Raw genomic sequence first — 15,670 nt, 5'->3', positions numbered from 1 at the left:
CTCGGTGGATTATTTTTGAATCAGACAGTAACGGTGCGTGTCGTCACTACGTGACCCGACGTGCTTCGTTTTCCCAATTCATATATTATTCAAAAATGGCTTAATGTCTAATATATTTCATAAAAATATAACCATTTTTAGAGTACATATATGGCTAAAACATGCATTTAACGCACGTTCATATACGATAATCATCCTGAGAGCGTTCTTTGTTTTCCCCCGAGATGTAAGCGAACTCACGTTGCTTTTGCCCTTTCCAATCCCCGCAGGACATAACGAGGCTGACAAATCAGTGCAATTAACTCGCGTAACCGACTGCGCCTCCAAACAATAGCTCCCAACTCAGGAAAAGCTACGGCCAGAGAAAAAGCAACAGGCGCAGGCACGTGGGGAGCATCGGGTGGAGAGCCATTGTTGCGCCACCTGGCGGCAGCTACTGTACACACTCGGCACCCTCGACTTGGATACCAATCCCTTCGCGAGCCCCTACCCACATAGGGCTTCAGACATGGGCGACAATATAATTGGCTCGGCGAGCTTCCTGCACTTGGGGAACATTGTGTCCCTCTATGCGGAGGGCAGCGTTTGCGGTTTCTTGAGCACACTCGGGTAAGTCCCATTGTCCCGGCTGAACGAGAACGTAACGAGTGTGCCACCCGGAGGTTAATCTCCTGTTGTTGAATACTGCACTAAACATCTGGTTTCTTTCGCCAGCCTGGTCGATGATCGCACAGTGGTGTGTCCCGAGCCCGGATACCTCTGCTGTCCGCCTAAGAAGTTCAGGGGTAAGACGGGATAACTTATAGTTGATATTCACTATATTTATGGTATATTTGCAGACTGCCTCATCAAAATATGCCCCATGAATCGCTATTCAACAACGCGCAGAAACAATTTTGGAAAGCAGCTAAGCAATCGGCCAGCTCCAATACGGATCCCAATCTTCTCAAGCGTTTGCATGTAAGCTCAAGAATATCTATAATATTTAGTCGTTTAAAAATGTATATTGTGTTTCACAGCATGCGGCGGAGATCGAGAAGAAACAAAACGAGACGGAGAACAAGAAGCTGCTGGGCACCTCAATCCAATATGGACGGGCTGTGGTGCAGCTACTGCATCTGAAGTCCAACAAATATTTGACAGTTAACAAGCGACTGCCGTCGCTGCTGGAGAAGAATGCCATGCGCGTTTATCTGGATGCCAACGGGAACGAGGGCTCGTGGTTCTACATCAAGCCCTTCTACAAGCTTCGCTCCATCGGCGACTACGTGGTGGTGGGTGACAAGGTTATTCTAAGTCCGGTGAACGCGGATCAGCAGAACCTCCATGTGGCAGCCAACTACGAACTGCCCGGCAATCCCGGCTGCAAGGAGGTCAACGTTCTAAACTCGTCGACCTCCTGGAAGATCTCGCTGTTCATGGAGCACAAGGAGAACCAGGAGCACATTCTCAAGGGTGGCGACGTGGTGCGTCTATTTCATGCCGAACAGGAGAAGTTTCTCACCATGGACGAGTACAAGAAGCAGTACCACGTCTTTCTGCGCACCACCGGACGCACCAGTGCCACGGCGGCCACCAGCAGCAAGGCGCTCTGGGAGATCGAGGTAATCCAGCACGACTCCTGCCGTGGCGGCGCCGGCGATTGGAACTCCCTCTACCGTTTCAAGCACCTGGCTACGGGACACTACCTGGCGGCCGAAGCGGAAATCGATGTGTCGGCCGGCGCGATGTCTGCCACTTCTGCATCAGGAAACGATCTGCATTTGGGCGATTGTAGCAAGGACTCTGGCCTCAGCTGCTCCACCATGAACTCTACCATAAACGGTATGTGGCATATAACCCAAATAACATGTAACTATTCCTAATTGTTATATCTTTCAGACAAGCCCAAGGGAAAGCAGTACCGCCTCGTGTCCGTTCCTTATTCTCCGGACATTGCCTCGGTGTTTGTTCTGGACGCCACCACAATGGCACGACCCGACAGTCTGGTCCCACAGTCCAGCTATGTGCGCCTGCAGCACATTTGCTCCAACACCTGGGTCCATGCCACTTCGATACCAATCGATGCCGACGATGACAAGCCGGTGATGTCGATGGTCTGCTGCTCACCCATCAAGGAGGACAAGGAGGCCTTTGCGCTGATTCCCGTCTCCCCGGTGGAGGTTCGCGACGGTTACCAGCAAGCTGGACAACGGCAGCATCTCCATCAACGAGCGACGGGCACTGATCTCGCTGCTGCAAGATATAGTGTACTTTATAGCCGGAATGGAGAACGAACAGAACAAGACAAAGGCTCTGGAATTCACCATCAAGAACCCAATCAGAGATCGGCAGAAATTGCTGCGCGAACAGTACATCCTTAAGCAGCTGTTCAAGATCTTACAGGGTCCTTTTCAAGAGCACACAGCCGGACATGGGCCGTTCCTGCGGTTGGATGAGCTCAGTGATCCGAAGAACAGTCCTTACAAGAATATCTTTCGTCTGTGCTACCGTATCGTGAGGTTGTCGCAACAAGATTACCGGAAGAACCAGGAGTACATTGCCAAGCACTTTGACCTGATTCAGAAGCAGATCGGATACGATATTCTGGCAGAGGACACCATCACGGCCCTACTGCACAACAACCGAAAGCTACTGGAGAAACACATAACGGCCGCAGAAATTGAAACCTTCGTCGGTCTGGTGGGGAAGAATATGCACAACTGGGACTCGCGGTTTTTCGACTACCTCTCAGACTTGTGCGTGTCCAATCGCACGGCAATCGCGGTCACCCAGGAGTTGATTCGAAAGAGCGTGCTAAGCGACAAGAACAAGGACATACTGATCGAGACGCAAGTAAGAGCACTGCGGACCGGATCCGGCCCAGCGCGCTGCTACAAGGGCACCTCCGAGGACGTGTGCCTGGCCACGCTCGCCGAGGACGCCGGCGACGATGTGAATCGGTCTGATGGGCAGTCTACGTCCACCACAACCACCTGGGACAGTGCCAGCCTGAACGAGGACGATGGCAGCCCATCTACGGGGGATAAGTACGAAATCCACCTCAAGTGGACGGGACAACCGGTGGGTACTTATACATCTCTAGTTTCAGTTACTTAAATTGCGTAATTTGTAAGATCAAAACTGAAGATGATATTAGTTCGCAGTTAGTAATTACCCATATTTTACCATTGACTTGCAGACATCCCGGTCCATGGCTGATTTGGCCAGTTGCGATGGCGGCGAGCTGGAGGCGGCTATTCTGAACTACTATCGCCACCAGTTGAATCTGTTCTCCAACATGTGCCTGGATATTGACTTAATCCTGAAGTAAGTCTGGAAACAAATGGAGCAACTGGCATTGCAAACCTTACTTTTTTGCAGATGCATGTCGGATGAAACCATGCCCGATTGATGTTGCACCTTCACGTGGATCGCGATCCCCAGGAACCAGTGACACCTGTGAAGTATGCCCGCCTTTGGAGCGAGATACCCTCGAAGATGTCCATACAGGAGTAAGTACGAATCGAAGTACGCTTGATTAGAGGTGCTATATATCTCTCCTCATGCAGCTACGATGGCAAGAACCAGCAGCCAGATAAAAACAAGCAAGCCTGTCGCGCCAAGTTCAACACAACCATCGCCTTTGTGGAGAACTACTTATGCAATGTGGCCACCAAGGTGTGGCTCTTCACAGATCAAGAACAAAACAAACTCACCTTCGAGGTAAGTCTGAACCCAGATGTGAAATATCAATTGGAACTGATCATTGAACTGCCTTTCCAGGTTGTTAAGCTCGCAAGGGATCTGATTTATTTCGGATTCTACAGCTTTAGCGATCTTCTAAGACTCACCAAGACGCTTCTGTCCATCCTGGACTGCGTCTCCGATACTTCGTCAGGTGCCTTTGCCAGCACGGATATTGATTGTAAGTCCTGTATATTCTTAAAATAATGACACCTTTAGAGTCTTAAGCTCTACAGAGGGTAAGACTTTTCAACTGCCTGAAACTCCGTAAAAAGTACCCTAAATATTATGGATATTGTATAAAACGTTTTTTCAATGTAAATGGCAAATATTCTTACCAGCTTTGAAAGATAATGGTTTTAAAGTGCCAACCATCTGTAATAATGAGTTGCTTCTTATGAAGATTAACCATATTAGTTATGGTGTAGATAAAACATACTCTTACTTCTACTTCATTTACTTACTCTTATTAAACCCCATTACTTGCAGCCGAAGGTGGAGTTCTACGCTCTATTGGGGACATAAACACAGTAATGACATCTTTGGCCCTGGGATCAGTTGGCCAGGCCATAGCTGTCAGCAGCAGTCGCAACAACAGGCACAGCAGACGCCTGGCAGCTCCAATGAGACCGATCCCCTAGATAGTGCCGAGTCTGTGGCCGCCGGAGCTGCCGCAGCCGCCGCCACCGCTTCCCGCCAGAAGAACATCGACCTGGAGTCCATCGGCGTGCAGGCGGAGGGAATCTTCGACTGCGAGCGGAGTGATGCAGCTAACCTGGACCTGGATGGCCAGGGCGGACGTACTTTTCTGCGTGTCCTACTCCACCTTATCATGCACGACTACGCTCCCCTGGTCTCGGGTGCCCTGCACCTTCTGTTCCGGCACTTCAGTCAGCGCCAGGAGGTCCTCCAGGCCTTTCGACAGGTGCGTTGCTAATTGTTATTTTGCTGTCATATCATCTTTGCAATATTTGTGGTCCTGGTGTGATAATATCTAAAGCTATAATAAGCAAGCGGTAGTTCCATATATTTATTCATAACGCACATCTATTTAACTATTCATCGATGCTCGCTTCATTTAATTAATGAGCTAGTTTAACCCGTTAGCAGTAGGTATCATAAAGTAAAAATTTATAAAATTAAAGATATAAAATGCTAAATATGTAGACTTATTTGCAACTAACTAACCAATTGATCTAATGCTCATTTCTGTCTTGTGTTTGCATGGGCTAACTCTCTATCTCTTTTTTAAATCGTGACTCTACCTTACTAATCCGATACCATTATACTAATATAATCGTATATTCACGGAATCGAACTCATGATCTAGTTTAAAAAAACACAACTAACAAAGTGGACTTACAACGCATACCGTACCGACCGATCTTTTGATTATGTACCCATGATTTTGAAGAACTCTCGCTTAACCAGGCAGTTCGAGACTAACCAGGCTATGTCCTCCGTCTCCGCTTTCAGGTGCAACTCCTGGTATCGGACAGTGACGTGGAGTCCTATAAGCAAATCAAGTCCGATCTGGAAATCCTTCGCCAGAGCGTGGAAAAGTCGGAGCTGTGGGTATACAAGGCGAAGGCCACCGATGAGTTGGTGGCCACCGACGCAGGCGGAGATGCTGTTAGCCTGGAGTACAATGCCGCCCTGTCGCAGGAGCAGCGAAACGAGTACCGAAAGGTCAAGGAGATTCTCATACGCATGAACAAATTTTGCGTAACTGCCTCCGGTCCTGGTTCGGTGGTCAAGCCACGCAAGCATGAGCAACGACTGCTCCGCAATGTTGGCGTCCACACCGTCGTCCTCGATCTCCTCCAGAATCCGTTCGACGAGAAGGACGACGAGCTGATGAAGGAGCTCATGTGTCTGGCCCACGAGTTCCTGCAGAACTTTTGTCTGGGCAATCAGCAGAACCAAGTCCTGCTGCACAACCACCTCGACCTGTTCCTGAATCCGGGCGTAAGTTCCTATTTTGCTTTTTCCAGTTACATATAAAACTTGCACCTTCACAAGAAGGATCCTTGATGGTTCTATTATTTGGCGCAGTTATAGGGAATCTGTAAAAGGATTCCAAATATTTATGCATTTTGTATGCGTTAGTATAATAATCTACATTCGATGTATGTGTTTCTTACGTACTTTTCTTAAAAGGAAGAAACTACTGATATCTTTCTTGTTCGCCGATTTCATATATATAGATTTAAGATTCTAAAAAGTTATTTCAATTCACTTTAGACTGGAAACAGATCTACAACCAAAACAAAAACTATTCACTGGAGAAAGGTTAATCTTTCCAATAATATATTCAAAGCTGCTATATATCCATTTGACATTGGATCTTTTAAATTAATAGGATGCCTTTATTAATTACAATTATAATTACAATTGCCAGTGTACCTATGCCACCTCCTAAAATGCTCGTCATTTTATGTATTATTGTCCAAGAAATGCGATTTTTACACTTGTTTGCCTTACAGATTCTGGAGGCGAAGACTGTATGCGCCATCTTCAAGGACAACTTGGCCCTGTGCAACGAGGTGACGGACAAGGTGGTGCAGCACTTCGTGCACTGCATCGAGATCCATGGCCGTCACGTAGCCTACCTGCAGTTCCTGCAGACCATAGTGCGGGCGGAGAACCAGTTCATCCGCCGCTGCCAGGACATGGTGATGCAGGAGCTCATCAACTCCGGCGAGGATGTGCTGGTCGTCTACAACGACAAGGGTTCCTTCAACCACTTCGTTCAGATGATGCAGCAGCAGATGCTGCGCATGGAAAAGCTCAGCGACGACAGCCCCTTGAAGTATCACCATGGGCAAGAACGTCTACACGGAGATTAAGTGCAACAACCTTCTCTCTCTGGACGACATAGTGACTATCATCTGCCACCCATTGTGTATGCCGGAGGTTAAGGAAGCCTACGTGGATTTTCTCAACCATTGCTACATCGATACGGAGGTCGAGATGAAGGAGATCTACGCCTCCGGGCACATGTGGAGCCTGTTCGAGAAGAGCTTCTTGGTGGACATCAACCAGCTCATCACGAACCCCACCGCCGCCAGCAACAAGACGCTCCAGGCGTACGTCCTGAATGGGGTAACCAATCTTTTGGGCAGCTTCTTTGCCAGTCCGTTTTCGGATCAGAGTGCCATCGTGCAGTCCCGCCAGTTGATCTTCGTGCAGATGCTACAGGCTGCGCACGGAATCACCCAGTGCCGCTGGCTGTCGCTAGGTGATTGTTTCAACGTGGAAAACTGCATCCGCACGCTCACAGAGTCGTCCAAAATGCGTAGCATCGCCCTGCCAGCCGAGCTGGAGCAGCCACAATGTCCAGCAAGACGGCTATGCTAACCCGACAGACCACTAAATGGCTGCTGGCCCCAAAGCAGCCCAAGTACGAGGCTCAGCAGGTGGCCAGTCTGATGCGCTGGGACCGCTCAATCATCGAGGGGTTTGAAGGACATAGTGTCTCTCTTGGAGGATCAACTAAAGCCGGTGGTGGAGGCGGAACTATCTCTGCTAGTGGATATACTGTACCGCTCAGAGCTGCTCTTCCCCGCCGGAACAGAGACCCGGAAGCGCTGCGAAAGCGGTGGATTCATCCGAAAGCTAATCAAGCACACCGAAAAGCTGCTGGAGGAGAAGGAGGAGCGCATGTGTGTAAAGGTTCTTCGCACGCTGCGTGAAATGATGGCCATTGATGTGAACTACGGCGAGAAGGGCGATGCACTGCGACAGACACTTTTGCTGCGCTACTTCCAGAGCAAAAGCACGCCCAGGTTGCCGGAGGATGAGGTTCCTCTTCTTGCCGCTCCTTTGATGGATCCTTCAAAGCAAAACCACCTAGTGACCCACGGACCAGGGGCGATGTATTTGCAGCGCGCGGGCAAAACGCTTCACGAGATGCAGAACCACTTGGACAGAGAAGGCGCCTCGGATCTTGTGGTCGAGCTGGTTATCAAGTCCGTTCATTCGCCCAATATTTTTGTCGAGGCTGTGGAATTGGGCATTGCACTTCTGGAAGGCGGCAACCCCATTATACAGAAGGGTATGTTCCAGAAGTTCCTCAGTGACGACTTCAACCAGGCCTTCTTTAAAGTCTTCTTTGAGAAGATGAAGGATGCACAGCAAGAGATCAAGTCCACCGTCACTGTGAACACCACCGACATTGCGGCTAAAGCCCACGAGCACAAACAGGACACCAATCTGGAGCTAGACAAGATCGCTCGCAAGCATGGCCTCAAGGGCAACGGAGTGGTGATCACTGAGGAACTAAAGCGGGAACTCCACAATGCCGGACTGGCAACGGCCCGTGCCTACGGGAATGCACGAAACATCCAATCCGGCGAGGAGAGCTCTGCCATCAGTGTGAACAATCCGCTGGAGGATATACTGGCCGAGAAGCTGGAAAAGCACAAGGACAGTCGGGATCAGCGGAACCAATTGTCAAACAAGGTGCTGGTCATACAACTTATCTTGCGGTTCCTTCAGCTGCTCTGCAAAAACCACTATCCGGACATGCAGAACCTGCTGAGGAACCAGAACAAGAAGACGAACAACAACCTGGTATCGGAGACTCTTATGTTTCTGGGCTGCATTTGTGGCTCCACGACCGGCGGCTTGGGCTTACTAGGCCTGTACATAAACGAGCATAACGTTGCCCTGATCAACCAGACGTTGGAGGCCCTCACGGAATACTGCCAAGGACCGTGCAACGAGAACCAGAACTGCATAGCCACGCACGAATCAAATGGGCTGGACATCATCACGGCGCTTATTCTGAACAATATCAATCCACTGGGCGAGAACCGCATGGATCTGGTCTTGGAGCTGAAGAACAATGCCTCCAAGCTGCTCCTGGCCATTATGGAAAGTCGGGGAGACAGCGAAAACGCGGAACGCATTCTTTACAACATGAACCCCTGTAGTATGTGCCTATGCAATATTAAGAACAATTAAATAAAATAGCATATTAACATATGGCAGCACTTTGTTGCTATGTTTATGTTTATGTTTATGCACGCAGTTAGGCCCAGGGCGGATGTAACATGATCGCCCACTCGAAGGCCACAAAGTATAAGTGAATTGCCCACTTGAAGGCCAAAAAGTATAAGTGCATGGTCAGCATTCACACGCCGACCAAATGCATATTACATACGTACATACATAGCTCGCTCTCCCGATAAGCCTAGATATATAAGATATACATAAGAACGCCGCTCCGCCGCTGGCGTACCCGGCAGCGCAGCTACGCGGATTAGCCTAAGTCCAAATATATTCAAAACTGTAAAAACAGATACTCTGTAGACGTTGAGCTGGCAGAACCATTTCTGCCTACTCTAAAATCAAAAGAATAAATTGAATAAATATAAAGTCAGCCCGACGGCTGCATTCAACTCAAAACGGACTTGTGTTCTTAATTGGAGTTCATCATTACATGGCGACCGTGACAGTCGTCCAACGCTGGACGAATAGACTGAAGTAAAAGAAACAAAAAACAAGCTGGAACTGGAACTTGGATTGGATTATCGGGCAGTGAGAGGCGAAACAGCGGCAGTCGTGCGGACATCTCTCTAGTCGAGAACTAAGATCAAAAGGAAAACTGGAATGGAATTGCCAAGGAAAAATCTGAGTGAGTAGAGTTTTATTAAGTATGGGAAAACACCGTGGCGGCTTAAAAACTAAGCTGAATAAACGTATAGCCCACGTAAGGTGGCTAATATACGGTCAGCAAACGCCACCGGTTTGGTCGAAAGCTCTAAAGCTACAATGCAGAGCTAGACCACTTGCTGCAATATCAGCAAGAATTAAAGACCCATAAACTAGAGAAAACTCACTCAGATAATATTAAAAATATACCAAAAATTAATGAAGTTCCTAAATACAAGGCATATCCAGCACCGGCACCACCACTAACTAAACCGAAGAAGTCCTGCCCCCCTGGCTGCGATGGAATCTGGAGTCCCCACTGCCTGGGGACTTGTGAGCGGCCTTCGACGTCTTCAGCGGCGAAGCAACAGACAGCAGCGAGGGAGTGTCAGCGTGCCACCCTCGGCGACGCCCAGCTGACACCAGATGAACATCAGCAGCAGTATAACATTAAATAAATGAAATAGATATAAAATATATATATAAGAAATTGTAAGAAATATTGTAAAACGGAGCATATACTACTATGCCCTGTTAACCCAATATGGCCCGTGAAGCCATAGCTAGAATCAGGCAGGCAATAATGTAAAATACAATTTCTTTCTTTTTAACGAACATTGAAAATTTTTTTTCCAAATATAAATGTCTATAGAGACAAATGAAATAAGTAAAAATAAAGATATAAATATATACAAAGAAGATTCAAAAAAAAAATTATAAAATTAGTATACCCAAAATGGGTCTAATAGATACAAAAACTGTGGACTCTACAGCCAATGTCATAAATAAAGTTGAAGTCCAAAATGCAGACTTGTTCTGGATAACCATAATACTAATTGTAATTGCACTAATTATGGTATCCAATGCATTAATAAAAATATACAAATTGCACAACAAGTGCCTTAAGAAACGATACCGTAGCACTGCTAACGGTACAGATAATATTTAAGAAAGATTTTGAAAAACTCAATCATGAATGAATTTGAAATTTGAATGAATTTTTGAAAAAAAAATAATAAATAAAAATACAAACGTAATATTTACTTTATCTAGATTAGAATTAAAAAAAAAAAAGAAATACAAATGCATAAATTTGAAGATATGAGTATACCACAGCATGGACTGGGAAAAGCTTGTTGATCAGATAAAAGATCCAAATGAAAATTTCAGAAAATCCTATAAATGCTTAACGCAAAACAGATCAATACAAGCTGTAACAATTAATAAGAATGCCCAAATCTTGGTAAATAGTTATAATGAAATCAGAGAGCTGATCCAACAAAATAGAAAGAATTTGGAAAGCAAACAGTGTGCTAAAGCTTTGGAACTACTGGTGACATTAAGAGAAAAATTAATATTTATAAAAAATAAATTCAGTCTCCAGATACAAATTCCAACCATAGTAAACACTCCACTAAGAATAAATTTGAATGAAGACAGCACTAACTCTGACGAAGAAGATAGGACTACAGTCAATGAAGGTATTAAAGAGGAAGGTCTTCACGATCTAACTTTACCAGCAAAATTAATGCTGAAGGACGAAGATAAAACAAACAACGCAGCTGACTCCGTAAATAAAGTAACCATGGCAGAACAAGCAGCAGCCATTAGGTCGTACATTAAGGAAGTCGCTTGCACAGTGCCAGAATTTGATGGACAAAAGATCCATTTACAAAGATTCATTAAGGCAATCAAATTGGTAGACCTAGCTAAAGGACCATATGAAGACATTGCAGTTGAGGTCATTAAGTCAAAAATAATTGGCACAATTTTGAACTCAGTTGAAAATGAAACGACGATTCCGGCAATTATAAACAAATTGCAGAAAGTAGTCGTAGGTGAAACTTCCAGTAATGTAAAGGCAAAACTAGCAACAGTTCAGCAAAGAGGTAAAACTGCAATGCAATTTACCGCTGAAGTTGATAGACTGAGAAAGCTATTAGAAGCTACCTTTATCGATGAGGGTATACCTCTCGAACATGCCACTGGTCTAAGCACTAAAGAGGCAATAGACACAATGATAAATCGTGCTGAGCACGAAAGTATAAAAACAGTACTGGAAGCAGGGACTTGCACCACTATGGATGCAGCGATTAGCGCATACATAAGAACGAGCGCAAGAGTTACCGGTGACATCAATAAAGTGATGTACTTTAGAGGTAACAGATCCAACAGAGGATACGGAAATGCCAATAGAGGTGGTAACCGAGGTAGAGGCTTCAATAACAATAGTAATAGAGGCAACTACAATAACGGTTACCAAAATAACGGTTACCAGAATAACGGTTACCAAAACCGCTATAATGGAAATAATAATAATAACCGCTATAATGGCTATAACAGAGGCCGCAATAATGGAAATAGAGGCCGTAACAACAATCAGAACAACTATAACGGAAATAATGCAAATGTACGAATAATCCAAGAGCAGGGAAACTCGCAACAGCCTTTAGGTACTCAGTAAAAGAAGATCGTAGGAGTATACACCATCAATTATAATCTCAACATATTTTCTACATTCATTCATGCCGAAACAGGCGTAAAACTAGTTTTTCTACTTGATACAGGTGCAGATATCTCTATTCTCAAAGAGAACTCTGAAAAATTTTCTAATATTCAAATAACTAACAAAATAAACATTTAAGGCATAAGCCAACAGAAAATCTCTATTCTTAAAGAGAACTCTGACAAATTTTCTAATATTCAAATAACTAACAAAATAAACATTTAAGATACAGACAGGTAAATACAATATCCCACACGACTTTCATTTAGTAGATAAAAATTTTCCCATACCGTGTGATGGAATAATAGGAATAGATTTCATTAAAAAATATAATTGCCAAATTGATTTAAACCCAGAAGAAGATTGGTTTATAATTAGACCAAACAATTTGAAATTTCCAATTTATATTCCCATAACATACAGCTCTGGTATTAACACAACTTTATTACCAGCAAGATCCCAAGTTGTCCGTAGATTAATAGTATCATCCAAAGATGATAACATTTTAATTCCAAACCAGGAAATTCAAACTGGTATTTATGTTGCAAATACAATCGCAACATCAAGTAATACAGTTGTCCGAATTTTAAACACGACAGATTCTGACCAATTAGTCAATATGGACACTATAAAATATGAGCCACTTTCGAACTAAAATGTAGTTCAGGCAAATAGTGAAAATAGAAATAAAACTGTCTTATCTCAATTAAAGAAAAAATTCCCCGAATTGTTCAAATCAAAATTAGAAAATATATGCAGCGAATATATAGATATATTTGCATTAGACTCAGAACCAATAACAGTTAATAATTTTTATAAACAACAGTTGTGATTAAAAGATGATGAGCCGGTATACACGAAAAATTATAGAAGTCCTCTTAGTCAAGTAGAAGAAATGCAAGCCCAAGTTCAGAAATTAATAAAAGATAAAATAGTTGAACCATCAGTTTCACAGTACAATAGCCCTTTGCTATTAGTACCTAAAAAGTCAAGCCCAAATTCAGATAAAAAGAAATGGAGATTAGTAATAGACTACCGCTAAATTAATAAGAAACTTTTTTAGCTGACAAATTTCCACTACCGAGAATAGATGATATTTTGGACCAACTTGGTCGAGCAAAATATTTCTCCTGCCTTGATTTAATGTCAGGTTTTCATCAAATCGAACTAGATGAAGGCTCGAGAGATATAACATCTTTCTCAACCAACAATGGCTCATATCGTTTAACGCGATTGCCATTTGGCTTAAAAATAGCGCCTAATTCATTCCAGAGAATGATGACTATAGCATTCTCCGGAATAGAATCGTCTCAGGCATTCCTTTATATGGATGACTTAATAGTCATTGGTTGTTCCGAAAAACCTATGCTTAAAAACCTCACTGAAGTTTTTTGTAAATGCAGGGAATACAACCTAAAGTTACATCCTGAAAAATGTTCATTTTTCATGCATGAAGTCACATTTTTGGGACATAAATGCACAGACAAAGGAATTTTGCCGGATGACAAAAAATATGATGTCATTCAGAACTACCCAGTTCCACATGATGCGGACAGCGCTAGACGTTTTGTAGCATTTTGCAATTACTACAGACGTTTTATCAAAAATTTCGCCGACTATTAGCGGCACATAACAAGATTATGTAAAAAGAATGTTCCATTCGAGTGGGCAGATGAATGTCAAAAAGCATTCATACATTTAAAATCTCAGCTAATTAACCCAACACTCTTGCAGTACCCTGACTTCAGCAAAGAATTTAGCATAATAACAGATGCAAGCAAGCAAGCGTGCGGCGCAGTTTTAACTCAAAACCATAATGGCCACCAACTCCCAGTTGCTTATGCATCAAGAGCTTTTACGAAAGGTGAAAGCAATAAGAGTACAACAGAACAAGAACATATTTTGAACATGTTCTGTTTGAACATGTTCTGTTTGAACATGTTCTGTTCGAACATGTTCTGTTTGAACATGTTCTGTTTGAACATGTTCTGTTCTGTTCGATCATGTTCTGTTCAAACATGTTCTGTTCGAACATGTTCTGTTCGGACATGTTCTGTTCCAACATGTTCTGTTCGAACATGTTCTGTTCGAACATGTTCTGTTCGAACATGTTCTGTTCAAACATGTTCTGTTCGAACATGTTCTGTTCGGTCATGTTTTGTTCAATCATGTTCTGTTCGAACATATTCTGTTCGAACATGTTATGTTCGAACATGTTCTGTCCGAACATGTTCTGTTCGAACATGTTCTGTTCGAACATGTTCTGTTCGAACATGTTCTGTTCGAACAGGTTCTGTTCGAACATGTTCTGTTTGAACATGTTCTGTTCTGTTCGATCATGTTCTGTTCAAACATGTTCTGTTCGATCATGTTCTGTTCGGACATGTTCTGTTCCAACATGTTCTGTTCGAACATGTTCTGTTCGAACATGTTCTGTTCAAATATATTCTGTTCAAACATGTTCTGTTCGAACATGTTCTGTTCGAACATGTTCTGTTCGAACATGTTCTGTTCGAACATGTTCTGTTCAAACATGTTCTGTTCAAATATGTTCTGTTCGAAAATGTTCTGTTCGAACATGTTCTGTGTAAACATGTTATGTTCGAACATGTTCTGTTTGAAAATGTTCTCTTCGAACATGTTCTGTTCGAACATGTTCTGTTTGAACATGTTCTGTTCGAACATGTTCTGTTTGAACATGTTCTGTTTGAACATGTTCTGTTCTGTTCGATCATGTTCTGTTCAAACATGTTCTGTTCGAACATGTTCTGTTCGGACATGTTCTGTTCGAACACGTTCTGTTCGAACATGTTCTGTTCGCACATGTTCTGTTCGAACATGTTCTGTTCAAACATGTTCTGTTCGAAAATGTTCTCTTCGAACATGTTCTGTTTGAACATGTTCTGTTCTGTTCGATCATGTTCTGTTCGAACATGTTCTATTCAAACATGTTGTGTTCGAACATGTTCTATTCGAACATGTTCTATTCAAACATGTTGTGTTCGAACATGTTCTATTCGAACATGTTCTGTTCGAACATGTTATGTTCGAACATGTTCTGTTCGGACATGTTCTGTTCCAACATGTTCTGTTCGAACATGTTATGTTCGAACATGTTCTGTTCGAACATGTTCTGTTCAAACATGTTCTGTTCGAACATGTTCTGTTCGATCATGTTCTGTTCGAACATGTTCTGTTCAAACATGTTCTGTTCGAACATGTTCTGTTCGGACATGTTCTGTTCCAACATGTTCTGTTCGAACATGTTCTGTTCTGTTCTATTCGAACATGTTATGTTCTATTTTGTTCGAACATGTTCCTTTCAAATATATTCTGTTCAAACATGTTCTGTTTGAACATGTTCTGTTCTGTTCGATCATGTTCTGTTCGATCATGTTCTGTTCGAACATGTTCTGTTCAAACATGTTCTGTTCGAACATATTCTGTTCGAACATGTTCTGTTCAAACATGTTCTGTTCGAACATGTTCTGTTCGGACATGTTCTGTTCCAACATGTTCTGTTCGAACATGTTCTGTTCGAACATGTTCTGTTCGAGCATGTTCTGTTCGAACATGTTCTATTCGAACATGTTCTGTTCGAACATGTTCTGTTCAAATATATTCTGTTCAAACATGTTCTGTTCGAACATGTTCTGTTCGAACATGTTCGAAAATGTTCTGTTCGAAAATGTCCTGTTCAAACATGTTCTGTTCGAACATTTTCTGTTCAAACATGTTCTATTCGAACATGTTCTGTTCGGACATGTTCTGTTCCAACAT

General features: G+C 43.5%; 1 pseudogene; it reads left to right on the top strand.

Annotated features, from left to right (window-relative positions):
• The first annotated feature begins 508 nt into the window (after positions 1-508).
• Positions 509-8,715, top strand: LOC6620691 (annotated as a pseudogene).
• Positions 8,716-15,670: the final 6,955 nt, after the last annotated feature.

The sequence above is a fragment of the Drosophila sechellia genome, chromosome 3L (assembly GCF_004382195.2).
Source record: "Drosophila sechellia strain sech25 chromosome 3L, ASM438219v1, whole genome shotgun sequence".
Lineage (NCBI taxonomy): Eukaryota > Metazoa > Arthropoda > Insecta > Diptera > Drosophilidae > Drosophila > Drosophila sechellia.
The sequence above is the reverse complement of the archived record's forward strand: the minus strand, read 5'-3'. Positions and strand labels throughout refer to the sequence as shown.